At 44.7% G+C, this 14730-nt stretch overlaps 1 pseudogene; it reads right to left on the bottom strand.

The window, feature by feature from the left end:
- The window catches only part of LOC114610738, a 21146-nt pseudogene extending 6678 nt beyond the window's left edge, over nt 1-14468 (bottom strand).
- Nucleotides 14469-14730: the final 262 nt, after the last annotated feature.

Genomic DNA, 14730 nt, shown 5'->3' with positions numbered 1-14730 from the left:
TGGCCATATCTAAGCTGCTACAATGACCCATTAGCAAACTGGTGGCAACCAAGGCCATATAGATGGAGAGACACTCAGTCCCCAGCTCTGGCTCAGATCTGCACAGCCACTAGAGCATATTCCTAGCAAATAAGAGTTGCCATTGTTCAGTTGCAATAAGGAACCAGCTTTCTGAGATTCATTAGCTAGAAAACAATCTTCCCAAGTTCTGTTAAGAAGAATGAAAGTGGAACCATTGTCATGAAATACACTCCATCAAGTAAGTGCTCCTCACTAGCCACCTCTCAAGGCCATGGAGACCTTGTGCTCCTCGGACGCAGGTTCCCTGGAACACAGGCGCAACCACAGAATGATAGCTCTGGATGTGTGTGGCAAGGAGTGGATGCTAACTACTTCTGTTCCTGGTGGACACAATATGTCCGCTCAATGCAACGGAGGCTGATGGAGGCCTTGTCTCAGGGCAATGGTATTCCCGGGGGTGGGGGGCGGGGAGTTGGATTTGATGGAAGTCACCGGGTGTTTCCTTTATCCACTTCCTGCACTTGTGATGCATTAGCTGAGCACTCAGAGTCACAAGCCTAGTCCAACCTGGCTGTCCTGGCCTCAGATGGTTGACCTTGGGGTCAAAGATCAGGAGTCTCGGGACGTCTTGTTCTGTTCTCTGTTCTCGGTGCCAAGGAGGCAAGGCTCACTGTGGAATGCCTCTACCAGAAACGCCTACCTTGAAGCTAAATATTGGGCTGAAAAACCCAGGTTTGCAAGGTAATCTTCTAAAATGAATTTACCTTACAGTGAAGTGTGTAGGTCACCTATCTTTGTGTGATATATACTTAAAAAGCAAACCAGGAAGACACACCCCCAACTTTACATTCTTCCTCCTTGAAATATAAGGAAACATGATTTCTTTAATTTTTCTGGATTTTACAAAATATATATCCTGCAATAACTTATTATATGTAGGGTCCCATGAAATGGCACACTGGGTAAATGCATGTGCCATCTAACCTAACTACCTGAGTTCCAGCCCTAAGATCCACAAGGCAGAAAAAGAGTGGATTCCCAAAGGATGTCCTCTGGCCTCTGGATTTGGTGGCACACATGGGCAGGTGAGTGAAGATGTAGGTATACGTACATACTTGCGCACACACATACAAATAAATAATTGTAAAACATATATAATCTTGTATATGTACGTGATGTATGTAATACGTTTGTATAAGTATGGTTATAATTTCACAAAATAACTTTTTAAAAGTTATCAACTCTTAAGTATAAAATAAAACATCCTTCTAAGCAGACGTTTAGTGCAGGCTTAGAATGGCTTGCATGACGACTCTAGTCATGTGACCAGCAGTGGAACTGAGGTCTTCACGTGGTGGGGCCAAAGCTTTTATTTGACCTTCATCCATTTCCCAGACTTACTTACTAACTTACTTTATTTATTTATTTATTTATTTATTTATTTATTTATGTAGTTATTTATTTGGTTTTTCGAGACAGGGTTTCTCTGTATAACCCTGGCTGTCCTGGAACTCACTCTGTAGACCACGCTGGCCTCGACTTCAGAAATCGCCTGTCTCTGCCTCCCAAGTGCTGGGATTAAAGGCGTGCGCCACCACCGCCTAGCCAGACTTTATTTTTAATAATTAGGTAAATATGAACACCGTGATTTCTTAAACAACTAGGTTCAGGAGATGACTAAGTTTATATTCTTGGTCCAAACCTATGCAGACATTATAAACAGTCTACAGATCAAATGGTGGATGATAAAAACAAATAAAACACACACATACACACACACACCTTGGTGCACATCCACAGAACATCCACAGCAACAACACAAACAGCTAAAATCAGAGCTGTGGTACTCATGACATTCACTACTCAGACTTATAACAGCCCTGTTTTGTTTTTTTTTTTCTTTAAAAAAAAATCTTCAAGCCTACCTGCACACTCCATTAATCCCAGTATTCAGGAAGATCTCTGACTTTGAGGCCACCCTGGTCTACAGAGGGAGTTCCAGGACAACCAAGGCTACATAGAGAATCCCTGTCTCAAAACAAACAAGCAAACAAACAAAACCAAAAACACCCCCCCAAAACTAAAAACCAACCAACCAACCAACAAAACAAACAAACAAAACCAAAAACCTACCACCACCAAAACCCAAACCAAAAACCCCTGTAGAATTGGTGAACACAGAATGGTGGATATGGGTCTAGGAAATCAAAATCTCAGATAAGAGAGACAACTCTATAAACTAAACCAGAAAAACTACATGGAGGTCTTGGAAAACAGTAAAGAAGATATCACTATTCCTCCCCGCCGCCTCTGTGAAAAATGCACACTTTCTAGAATGGTCTGTCTGTTGCAAAGAGAAGTTCCCTTGGTGAGGTCTGAGGACCATACTTATACCATGCAGGTATAAGGACAGATATCCAGAATATAGTTAAAGATTGTGCTGGTTTGGTACAGTGGTGGCCATAGGTTCTCCTCCAAGATCCATGACGTCACTAGCCCTGGGGCGTTGTCTAGGTTTCCAGAGCCAGGCATGACTTCCCTCTTGTGGAGCTGCTGGTTGTCATCCTAGTAATTAAGTTATATCACCTTGTTGCCAGTGACTTTGTTTAGACTGGGCCAGGTGTCTCTAGGTTCTTAGTGTCTTATTCAGACAATTAAAAAAGCACATACAGAGTAAAGTACCAAGAAGTCGTATTTAAAGAGACAGTAAAAAGTACTCTATGTGGGAGCTAGAATGCCCAAGAGCAATGGTTATTGTCCCAGACTTCTTTTATGGGGCCTAAGAGGAGGAGGAAGAAGAGGCGTTGGTGTCTAAAGGTTGTAGTGTGGATGGTTCTCTATGTTGACTGACAGGTTTGGATTACATAAGTCTTTATTACACTTCTTCTTTCCCACAATGCATATGGTTTTAATCATATGCACATCCAATTATGCATAGGCTTAAAGTAGTAATCGGGAGTTTCCCCTAAAAGTTCATTCAGAAGATACAGTTTGCTTTACTGCACAGACACCCATAACTGGCTCATTCGTTCTCTTAAGTTCCCATATATCCTGGGTCATGTTTGAAAGGAAAGTAACGATGGGAGGAAAATTTCCAAGGGTTACTAAGAGACGGAAGGCCTGGAGTACACTGGAGTAGAGTGTGTGTGTGTGTGTGTGTGTGTGTGTATGTGTGTGTATGTGTGTGTGTGTGTGTATGCACGTGCACACGCGCGTGCAGTTTGATGCAATGGGAGGTGCTAGGCGGGACAGTGCACTGTTTAAAAAGGAGTGCAGATACAGCTCGAGTCAAGTGGATCGTGGGTTCCTGTTTTCCCACTCATTTTCCTGCCTTAACATTAACATTCAGAGTCCTCCTCAATTTGAAGCCCACTTAAAATAAGAACTATTTCCCTGTTTCCTCAAAGGTAAGCATCGCTCCATCTCGCAGTCTTGGTGTCTAAGGTCTTGCCAGCTCTGGTAGGGCCTCTCTGCTGTGCTGTATCATGGTTCTTGGTGTTATTACAGGAACGCACGTGGGAGAAGATCATGAAGTGAGACAGGAAGCTAGAGGAGGTGGCTTTAAATAATGTTCCTTAGAGACTAACCTGGGGCTCCTTAAGTCATTTCAAGGACAGAACCCCCAATGACCACTGGAGTTCAGTTTTCATTTCATTTTAAGATTGTGTGTGTGTGTGTGTGTGTATTTGCCTGGTATGTGTGTCTGTGCACAATGTGCATGCAGTGCCTTTGGAGGCTAGAAGAGGGCATCAGATCCAACAGGATTGGAGTTACAGACAGTTGTCGGCTGTCATGTGGGTGCTAGAAATTGAATGTGGGTCTTCTACAAGAACACCAAGTGCTCTTGACCATTTAGCCATCTCTTTACCCACTGGGTCTCACGTCTTAAGCACCTCCTCCTCCCAGAACCACTACACAGAGGGCCAAGTTTCTCACTCATGAGGCCTTGGTTGGCATGCTCAGCCCATAGCCAAACCCCAGAACCATTGTATCCAAAGTGTGATTTTTTTTAAAAAATCTCCTTTCTTTCTCTACTCTTTTCTTCCTATGTTTCCTGCTGCTCTTCAGCCTCTGCTCAGGTCAAATGCCAGATCATATTTATGTAAACTCAGAGATGAACTCTTCTTTAAAATATTCTGTGCTGGCTAGGATGGAACTTTCCCAGGAGTTGGTACTCACTTGGGCTTGAAAGTCTGGCTTCTTTTGTCTGAAGCTCTCCTTCTATGGCTGGGGGGTTTCTCTATCCAAAACCACCTCAGTGATACCTACAAGAGTCATGTCTGTGTCTATCCCTAGATACCCTAGCCTTTCAGATGTATTGTCCTCTGTGTGTGTGTGGGGAGGGGCAGGGAGAGCTAGCTAGCTAGCCCAAGGACTCCAATCCGCACTATCGTTAAATGGCTGACCCACTTTCTGTAACAACGTTTTTGTAGCAATCCAACCCTTTGTTCGGTTTGTATAGGAGCCCTGTGGCTGATCTCCAGCTGTTCTGGGTGTGTTTTAGCTCCAGGGAGGAGTCTTTGGAGGTCAGAAGAAAGCTTTGGTGTGGCTCTCCAGTGACATCTCACCTTTTATCTTTCTGGAAAAAGTTGAAGACTGTGGTTTCTTTTTTTCTTTCTTTTTTCTTTTTCAGATTTCAATGTCTCTGCAGGCACAAAGTCAACAGTAGACAATGGGAATGCCCGGGAAAACAGAGCCCCCAGCTGCTAATGGGTTCATTCTGGCTAGTTGGGAACCAGCTCCAGTCCCTACCCTATCCCCAGAGCAATCACCATGCTGGCAGCAGGCTCACTCTCAAGCCCAGCATAGGCCACATTGACTACAAGGGTAGACTCCTGGAGAACCTTGTAAGTCTCAACAAGTTGAATGCTTTTGCTTTTTTGTGTTTGTTTGTTTGTAACATTTCACTGCACTCAACAAAAGCAGCCATTCATTCCATGCTCCTTCGTGAGGATCCCCAAGAGTCCCAAGAACGAGCCTGGGCTCATTCAGCAGCTTCTTGCACGGTGCAGACCTGGTTTTTTTTTTCTCAATGCCAGCATTATGCCCAGTATTATCTGTCCTAAATTTATAACAATTGCAAAGCACACATAAAAATTTATCTATTTGGATTGAACAAAGAGAATGGCCTATATTACTAAATGAATATTGAGAAAACATGCCTGAATCTCTGTCTCAGGAAAGACCAGATATGGGCATCTCCTCCCCCATCATGGGGTCATCTCAGGCATAATGTTCCAACTGGTCAAGAGTAAATAACTTCTGGAAAGCCTAGGGTCTGTGGCCATACCTATCCAGTCCCAGATGAGACCTGCTATCAGCTCTCACTGATCTCTTCCACAAAATGGAATTGATGCTTGCAGTTCCTTTGAGGGTTTGTGTGTGTGGCACATGTATGTGTGTGTTTGCATGAGTGCAGGTGTGCATGCACATACGGGCGTGTAGAGGCCAGAGGTTAACACCAAGTCTCTTCCCCAATCACTTTCCAATTTATTTATCTAGCCAGGGTCTCTCACTAACTCTGGAGTTTGCCAGTTCAGCTAGCGTAGCTAGTTGGTTTGCTCAGAGGGTCCCCTGTAGAAGGCCCATCACCTCTGCTTTATGCTTATGTGGATGCTGAGGATACAAACCTCTGGTCCTCACACCTGTGCGGCAAGAGCTTCATCCAGTGAGCATCTCTCCAACACTTCGGTGGTGGCATGTGCCTTTAATCCTAGCACTCCAGAGGCATAGGCAAACAAATCTCTGTGAGTTCAAAGCCAGCCTAGTCTAGTTCCAGGCCATCCAGGGCTACACAAACCCTGTCTCAAAAAAAGAGAAAGTCACTGTGGTAAAACATATAGCATGGAATTGAACATTCCTTCTACTTTTAAGCACAGAGCATTTTGTACAGCTGAGATTTGATTCCACTACCTGAAGACTAAACACTAACAGCATCAGCCTGTCAGGATGGCCCACATTCAAACTACACCACTGTCCTAAGGAATGAGAAGTGGAATCTCACTGTGGGTTGATATGCTTTTTCTTTAACGTGTTTTTGTGTGTGTGCAAGTGTAAGCCCTTGCCACAGGTCACATATGGAGGTTAGAGGACAACTTTTGGGAGCCAGGTCTGTCCTTCCTTGCTGACCCATACTGAGGCAGAGTCTGTCTTTCTTGTTTGCTGCTGTGCTGTCTACTCCAGACTAGCTGGCCTATGAGGTTTTGGGAGGTTCTCTGTCTCCATTTCCCGTCTAGTCCCAGGAATGCTGAGATGCATGCTACCACATCTAGCTTTTTATGAGGCTTCTGGGAATCAAACTCAGGTTGTGAGGCTTGTTCATGGTTTACCCACCAAATCATCTCCCCACTCCTTGATTTGCATTTCCTTAGTCACTAACACGGACCATTTTTCATGGACTTGGTCACTTTCACGTCTTCTTTGGAGGAATGTCTATTTGCGCCCTTTGCCTGTTGTTTTCTGGAGTGTTTTTTTTTTTTTGACTTGTCTTATCCTGGGGTTCTGAGGATTAAAAGAGACAGTTCCTGACATCCTCATAGTGTGGCTTCTGGAACACGGTGGCTACCGCTGGCCAATCATAAGATCTGAAACTGCCATCATGGCAAACACCACTCTACAAAAATGGAAGGCAGAAATTTCCAGCAGGCTCCCACCCCTGCTCACTCTGTACCTTCCAGACCTCAAGGGGTCACATGCTACTCACCTCACATTTCCTGCTTCTCGGGGTTCAGGTTAGCACTGCTTAGCTTGGCCTCTGCACATAACTGGGTCCCACAGGGAGCATGGAGTGCTAGCTTAAGGTCTGATTTACCAAAGACAGAACACATGGGGACTCTTAAAAACATAGTTAAACTTTGTAAATAGTTTGAGAATACTTCAGCCTATTCCTCTGCTCTGCACAGTATACACATTTGATAAGAAAATGAGAAAGAAAAGAAAGAAAACTAAAGAATTCCCGAGTTACTTGTCCCTGCAGGCTCATGGTGATCCCCATATCATCCATCTCTGGAAGGCCACTTACCCAGGAAAGATTTTTGATGACTCTTTTCAGATGAAGACTGTCTTCATCCCCACCGCCTGTTTCCCAGGGCTACCAACCAGACTCCTCCTCTTTTCCTTTTGCACATGGGCTGAGCTCTGAGCCTCTCAAACAACCCTGTTCATCAGTCCCCAACCATGCTCTAAACACCCTTTCTCTAATGCATTATTCTTGGAATCAAATCAGTATTATTGCGGAATGGAAACAACATTGGCAGAGATCCAGGAAATGACCCTGCAGTCATTTCTCATACTCAGTGCCCGTGTGAAGCCAGAGCTATACCTAGGAAGGAAGCTAAAGTTTCATCGTTTTCATAGCTGGTGGCCATTTGAGAATGCCATGTCACCATGGTCAAGGTCTGTCCCTGAGCTGTCAGGTCTGAAAGGCTCCTACTGTGGTCAAAACTCACATCCTGCTGTCCGATCCATTCCCCTTTGTATTCTGTGCAGTCCTGGGTGTCACTTGCCTGGTTCCTGTTGTCTGTGCAACACCAGCTGGATTACCAGCAGCCCCTGTAGTACTTCATCCATTCTCTGGGCCAGGAAGGTCCCAGAAAGGTTCTGCCTGGGCTTGACCCTAGTCATCTGTTTCAATAGGAGACTGAGCTGGATTCTGGAATAACCATCACTCACTGTCTTTGAGAAGGAGGAAGAGTGCATAGGGGTGGGACACCTCCAGAGGCCTGGAGAATCAGGGACAGTTGCCTAGATATTACCTTTCCAGTCAAAGGGCCATATTGCTTCTCAATTGGGAATGTGGCCTTGGAGGTGAGAATTAAGCCTTCCTGGAACTCCATTTCTTGGGAATTAATTTCAAATCTGATCCTCAGCTAGTTCTGTTCTTTAGTTGCAAGAGTCTATGCTGTCATGAAGGTCCCCAAACTTTCTATAGGGGACCTCCTCAACAGAATGGGATATTCCAACGTCTTTCCAACTAGTGGAGATGGTGCCCCCTGCTGGTAAAACAACCTAACTTCACCACAATGAAGGTTGCCCCGTGGTCTTTACAGTAGTGGGAGACTGTCAGGTCTTCCTTTCCTGCACCCTTGCTGATTTAGCTCTCAAGCCTCATTTTACTGTCTGCTTTCTGAGACCACTTCTGGTAGAAACATCTGGAAAGTGGGCTTTAATTCAACCAATTTCTTGAATACGGGGTGCCTGGGGCAGTGGAACTGAGAAAGAAGACTTTGGCCAGGTCTCCCCAGAAAGGAGAGATGACAGAGGTCCTGAGGAGACAGCCAGGGCCCAAGCTGCCTCCTGGGAGCTTGCTTACATTCTGGACAGATGATACGGTACAGGTCGGGAGACAGCCAAGGCAGCTACTGGAACATCCAGTCAAGGCTGTCTAGGTGGGACCATGAGGCCAGCAAGGCTTCATCACAGGCTTATAGGCATGGAGGGTATAGGTATCCAGGCAAGAGAACTCCCTGTGGGCCTGGGCCTGGGTAGCCAAGGTTCAGGTGACTGTGTAGAGTACATGGGAAGACAGGAAGACTAGGAGCTCTCCATGGTGTCTGAGGCTCCTCAGGTCTTGGTATTGGCCTGGGGTGCATCTTCTGATCCTTGCCTGCCAAGATTTCTCACTCCAGAAGAAATGTTCAAGTTCACGGTGCTCTGATTGACCTGTAAAACTTGTCCTCGGTAATTTTTTAGAAAGGCAAATAGCGCTTAGTTAATCTGACTTTGGACACTAGTCAGCTAGACTTTTCTGGCAAGTGTTGGCTTAGGACTTAAGCAACAGAAAGGTTTATTTGAGAAATAGAATAAAATGTCTTTGTCTCTATCTCCCACAGAGCAAAGTGCTCTGTGACCCTTGGTTTTAATTGTTATCTGACACAATCTAGAATTATTTGGAAAGAGAGTGTCAGTATGGAATTGCTTACATCAGGTTAGTCTATGGGGGGTTATCTTGGTTACATGAATTGATATATGAAGATCCAACCCACCATGGGCGGCACCATTCCATAGGCAAGGGATGCTGCCTAAGGATAAAGAAATGAGTTGAGCAGGAGTCTGTGTGTACTAATCCTTGCTCTTTGCACCTGACTGTGGACAGGTCACAGTCGAGTCACAGATGTGCAAACAGTTCTCTCAATCTCCTGTCACTATGACCTCACTATGGTAGACTACTACCTGGAACTGTGAGCAAATGAACCCTTCCTCCCATATCTTGCTTCTGTCTGAGTATTTTATCATAGCAACAGAAAAAGAAACCCAAGCACGTGCCAAAACAAACGAATCTCTGTGTGTCTCCAAGGCTTTAAGCTACTCCATCAGACCCCAGTCGAGAGCTCAGATCGTGCTGCACTGGGCCTTGACTCTGCCTTGAGCTTGGGGGGGGGCTGGGGCTGGGTTTCCTTTCAGGCTTCCACATGTAGAAAGGTTGCAGGGCTCTTCCAAGCATTGTAAGTGCAAATCCTTCACTACCTGGTAAGGTGACCGAGGATTTCAAAGGCCAGACTTGTTTGCTGTTGCATGGCGGAAGGCAACTGTTTCTGGTCACAGCTGTCTCCCTAATTCCAGGCTCACTCCCACGTTGGACAAACTTCACTCCCAGAGATGAATGTGAAAGAAGACAGTCATCCCACAATGGGAAATCAGAAGGTCTCTGACCATGTTTCCTTCAAAGACATCCTTATTTCTTGGCTCTCGCTGACAATTTCTGACTTGAAAACATTAATAGTTAACGTTTATTAAGAAATAAATTGAAAGTATAATGAAGCATAAAGGATCAGAGCAACTGTCCCACAACTACAACACTGGGACATAACCTCCAAGAGTCTGAAACTACTGGACTGAGGTTTTCTTTCATCCATCCATCCATCCATCCATCCATCCATCCATCCATCCATCCATCCAGTATGTCTGTCTGTTGGTCTGTCTGTTTGTCTCCCCCACCTCTCTCTCTCTCTCTCTCTCTCTCTCTCTCTCTCTCTCTCTCTCTCACACACACACACACACACACACACACAAACATGGGGAGGGACACACATTACTGAGGCCACATTGTATAAGAAACATTATAACTTTCCCTTTTCATTAAAACCATAGTGTACTTCTAAATTATAGCCAGATTATTAAGAACCTTTTGAAAGAACATCTCTAATAATAATCTAACCACTATTCAACAAATAGTTACCATGTGCCTGTGAAGGTTAAGATTATCAGTTTGTTGTTTGATTTTGAGGTTATTTTGTTTGCTTTTGTCACCTTGACAAAAGTCACCTAAACAGAGGAAACCTTAACAGAGAAAATGTCTTTATCAGATTGGCCTGTAGGCAAGTTTGGGGGGGGTTGATTAATGATTGCTGTAATAGGGCCCATTCCACTGTGGGCAGTGCCACCCCTGGGCAGGTGGTACATGAAAGGTAGCTGAGGCAGACACAGGGAGCAAGGCAGTCAGCGGCACTTCTCCATGGCAGTTCCTCAGTTCCTGTCTTAAGGTTCCTGCCTTGAGCGCTTGCCTTGACTTCCCAAGTTGCTTTTGGTCATGATCTTTGCCACAGCAATGGAAAGCAAACTAGGACAAGCTCTAAAACCACTCTGGAGTTAAAAGTGTGAGCGTGTCTGTGAGGGGGTTTCTAGATCTGCCCTGAATGTGGGCAGCACCATCCCATGGCCTGAGATCCTGGACTGAATAAGGAAAATGGAAGTGGAGCAGCAGCAGCATCTCTCCCTGCATCCTCACCATGGGCGCAGTGTGAGCAGCCTCCTCGGGGGCCATGCAGCATCTCTCCCTGCATCCTCACCGTGGGCGCAGTGTGAGCAGCCTCCTCGGGGGCCATGCAGCATCTCTCCCCGTATCCTCACCGTGGGCGCAGTGTGAGCGGCCGCCTCGGGGGCCATGCAGCATCTCTCCCCGCATCCTCACCATGGGCGCAGTGTGAGCAGCCGCCTCGGCATCCATGCCGTCCTTGCCACGAGGGACTACACCCTGAAAGAGTGAGCCAAAACGAATTCTTCCTTAAGTTGCTTTTGTCAGATGTTTTATGGCAACAACAAGAGAAGTATCTGAAGTGCCTGTGTGTGTCTGAGGTGTTGAGGTGCAGACCGAACAAAGCAAGTGGGCCTGCGTGTCCATGAAGTTCACTTTTCAAGGGCCACTGTCAAGGGTATTGTTTTTGCATTATTTTAATAAAACACGTACTTTAATGTAAAGTCCAAGTGTGGTCTCCTTTTAAACAATATTTATTTATTTATTTATTTATTTATTTACTTTCATCTATGGTGTTCTGCAATGACAATATTTATTTAGTTATAAAGAGAATTTAATAACTGTCTTGTTTAAGTCTTGTCGACTTAACACACACTGGAGTCATCTGAGAAGAGGAAATTTTAACTGAAGAACTGCTTCCATAGACTAGACTATGGCATGTCTGCAGGGCATTTACAGAATTCGTGACTGATGGGCAGTGCCACTCCCTGGTGTGGACTGTATGAAAAAGCAAGCCAAGCAAGGCATGGAGAGCAAGCCAATAAGCAGTGTCTTCTGTGGCTCTGCTCCAGTTCTCATACAATTATTCTTAGGAAGTCTTCCTTGTACAAAACGGAACAGGCCCTCACACATCTGTATGCATCTGCATACTATGTACAGATATATAGGGAGTTCACTGGTTCCTCGTACGACCGGAATGACGTTTTCAGACACTTGGTGAAATCCAGTGGTACCTCAGTAGCAGCCTCATCACAATATCTTTTGATTAGTTGATTTAAATCTTCATTCAAAAATGAGTCTCCTTGTAAAAATTTATGCTTCTTTTTGGAGTTTGAAGATTCAATAGAGCAGGACAGTGGTGGCACACGCCTTTAATCCCAGCACTTGGGAGGCAGAGGCAGGCAGATTTCTGAGTTCGAGGCCAGCCTGGTCTACAGAGTGAGTTCCAGGACAGTCAGGGCTACACAGAGAAACCCTGTCTCAAAAAAACAAAACAAAAACAAACAAACAAACAAAAAGCAAAACAAAAAAAGATTCAATAGGTGGGTTGAAAGTCATTGCTGTCATGCTGTAAGTCTCAGAAAGTTCAACTGCAGATCTTGAGGGCCTCCGCGCCTTCAGATGGTGCCCCAGCAAGCAGATGTGCTGCAAACCTTTGCACAGTGGGATGGTAATGTCTCCGAAGTGTGTGTAGCTCCCACAGTATGGTGTTCTGTGCATTACAGTACTCTAGCTCCTACAGCTCAGGTAGAAACACCCCGCTTCCTGAGCCTCATTATCAAGCAAGAGACCTGTTCTGGGAAAAGTATGCATCAATATCCTGGTAGTTGCTAAAAGGCCAATGCTTGAATTTGGAAGAACTAGCCTGTAATATGAACAGTGTCTTGTAGAGATGTGTGTAGAATTTCACTGGGTCAATATTTAAAACATCACCTTGTCCAGTAAGAATATGAGAAGCAGTTTGAACACAGTGAAGACTTTCTTGATAACTTAGATCACCAGACTCAATGAGGGTATGAAGAACCACTATAAAATCATAAAAAAAAAAACCCAAAAAACCAAAAACCAAAACCAAAACTCCACATTTATAAGATGTGTAAACTTGGCAAGACCTTCTAGAACCACTAGCAGAAGAGGTGACCTCTGGGCCTTCTTCAGTATTCTGAAGTAGGTCACAGACACAATGTTCAGCATCTCTCTCAGTGTTCTCCAAAGCTTCAGCCTCCCCAAGTTTCCGTTCTAGTTTCTCCTCTGCTTTCTCCCACTTTCTTAGCATTCTTGCAGAGTTTTTCTCCTTTCCTTGAAAGTCATGAACCATTTTGGTTTGTTAATGTCCTCTGTGTCTTTTTTTCACTTCTACTTCCTTGATCTGCAGGCATAAAAATGTTTTTTTTTTTAACATCTCTGGTCTTAACTTCGTAAGACCTTTACAAAACCAGAGATCACTTTAATTACACCAAGAGAAGCTTGGCCTAACTTATCCTGTTTAAATAGTTTCTTTATTGCTTCACTACGCATTTGAGATACTGGGTTTGACCCATTGTTCACTAGAGAGACAGTCAGTACAATGATGTTGGGAAACCTAAATTGGGGCAGAGCCACCACCAGTTCACGCAGGCTCTTCACTGCCACTTCAGCCAGCCCTTGGTAGGCCTTTGAGGACACCACGTTTCTCTTCTTCAGCTTCCTTTGCTTCCAGTCTTTAACTGCTGGCTCCAGATTTTCCAAATAGACTCTGTATCAGCTAATCGGGACTCCTTCAAATTCTCTTAACTTCTGTGTTTCTTTATGAATCTTGGTAGATTTTTCTGCTTCAGTTAGGGGCCAGATTTTATACAAGGGAGTGATGTCCTTAAACAACTCTATCCGTGAGATGGACCACGACAGCCACATCAGGGTCCTGCTCCATCAGCATGGGATGCAGCTCTTTCAGTTTTTTAATATGACTTTCTGGATCTGTTAGAACAGCAGATGCCAAGGATGCCATCTGTATTTTCTTGACCTGTAGTTTCTTCTTTCTCACAATCACATGCTCTTCTATGGCCAGCTCTTGTCTGGAGTTTTCAATGACCTCTTTCTCAACTTCCAGCCCTTCTTCATCTTCTTCTTGCTGGATGTCAGTGACTGGCTTCTCCCTAGTCTGTGGAATTATGCCACTCTTAGCCTTGATGGGAAGCGGGTGAATCAACTTCTTCTCTGGTGCAGTTTGCAAAGTTCTTGGCACCTTTTCATATTTCTCTATCACACTCTCATGCTTTCATTTCTTGACGAGAACAAGTTTACTAGAAGAAAGATCTCTTCTTTCTCTTGCCTCTCTCTCTCTTGATCTCTTGTTCCTCTCTTGCCTTGTGCTTCTCCCTGTCCCCTCGACCACTTCCCTTCCCCCTCTTTCCACGTGCTGATGGCCGGCTTCTACTCCTCTGCTTCTCGTTTCTTCTCTCTCCTCTCCTCTCCCCTCTCCTCCTCACCCTCCCTCTTTCTCTCTCCTCTCTCCCTCTCCCCTTCCCGCAATCCCTCCTCCTCTCCCTCCCCTCTCTCTCTCCCTGCCTCTACTACCCTCCTGGTTCCCCTCCCCATGCCCTGAATAAACTCTATACACAAAAAAAATAAATTAAAAAAAAAAAGAAGAAGAAAGATCTCTTGTGAGAAAAGATGCTTTTTGTCCTAAATCTTTTATCAGCTGTAAGTCATCCTCATCCATCATATCTAAAGGACTGACCTCTCCCTTCTCTTCCTCTTTCCTCTCCATCGTTTTAACTGGTTGTTTGCTTTTTGGGTCCTCCAATGGAATGGATTTTTTAGATACAGCATCTTTTACAGCGTACCTTAGCTTCCTCTGCTTTTTTCAGTACTTCTTGATTGTACTCTGTTGTTTAAATTGCTTATTTTTCAGTTTGTTTTCAAGTTTCACTTTACTAGTTTTTATCAACTTGCGAAGGCTTGGGACCTGCTTTTTATTTCTTCTTGCCTTCATCCTTAGGCCTGCAAGGCATACCACAGACAAGATTACCCAGACAGAGGGACACACTGGAGGAACCTGGTGGAAAAGACACACATGCCCAAAGTACAACATTTCTCAAACCAGAACAATATTTACTCTTATTATTTTTAATTATAGTAGGTGTATGTGTCTTCAGGTGGGTATGTACATGTGAGTGCAGTTACTTATGAATGCCAGAGGCACTTGGTCCCCAAGATGTGTCCCCGAGATGTTACAGGCTGTTGTGAGCTACCTA

Source organism: Grammomys surdaster, unplaced genomic scaffold, assembly GCF_004785775.1.
Source record: "Grammomys surdaster isolate TR1022 unplaced genomic scaffold, NIH_TR_1.0 126059, whole genome shotgun sequence".
Taxonomy (NCBI): domain Eukaryota; kingdom Metazoa; phylum Chordata; class Mammalia; order Rodentia; family Muridae; genus Grammomys; species Grammomys surdaster.
Note: the sequence above shows the minus strand (reverse complement) of the source record. Positions and strands in the feature narration are given on the sequence as shown.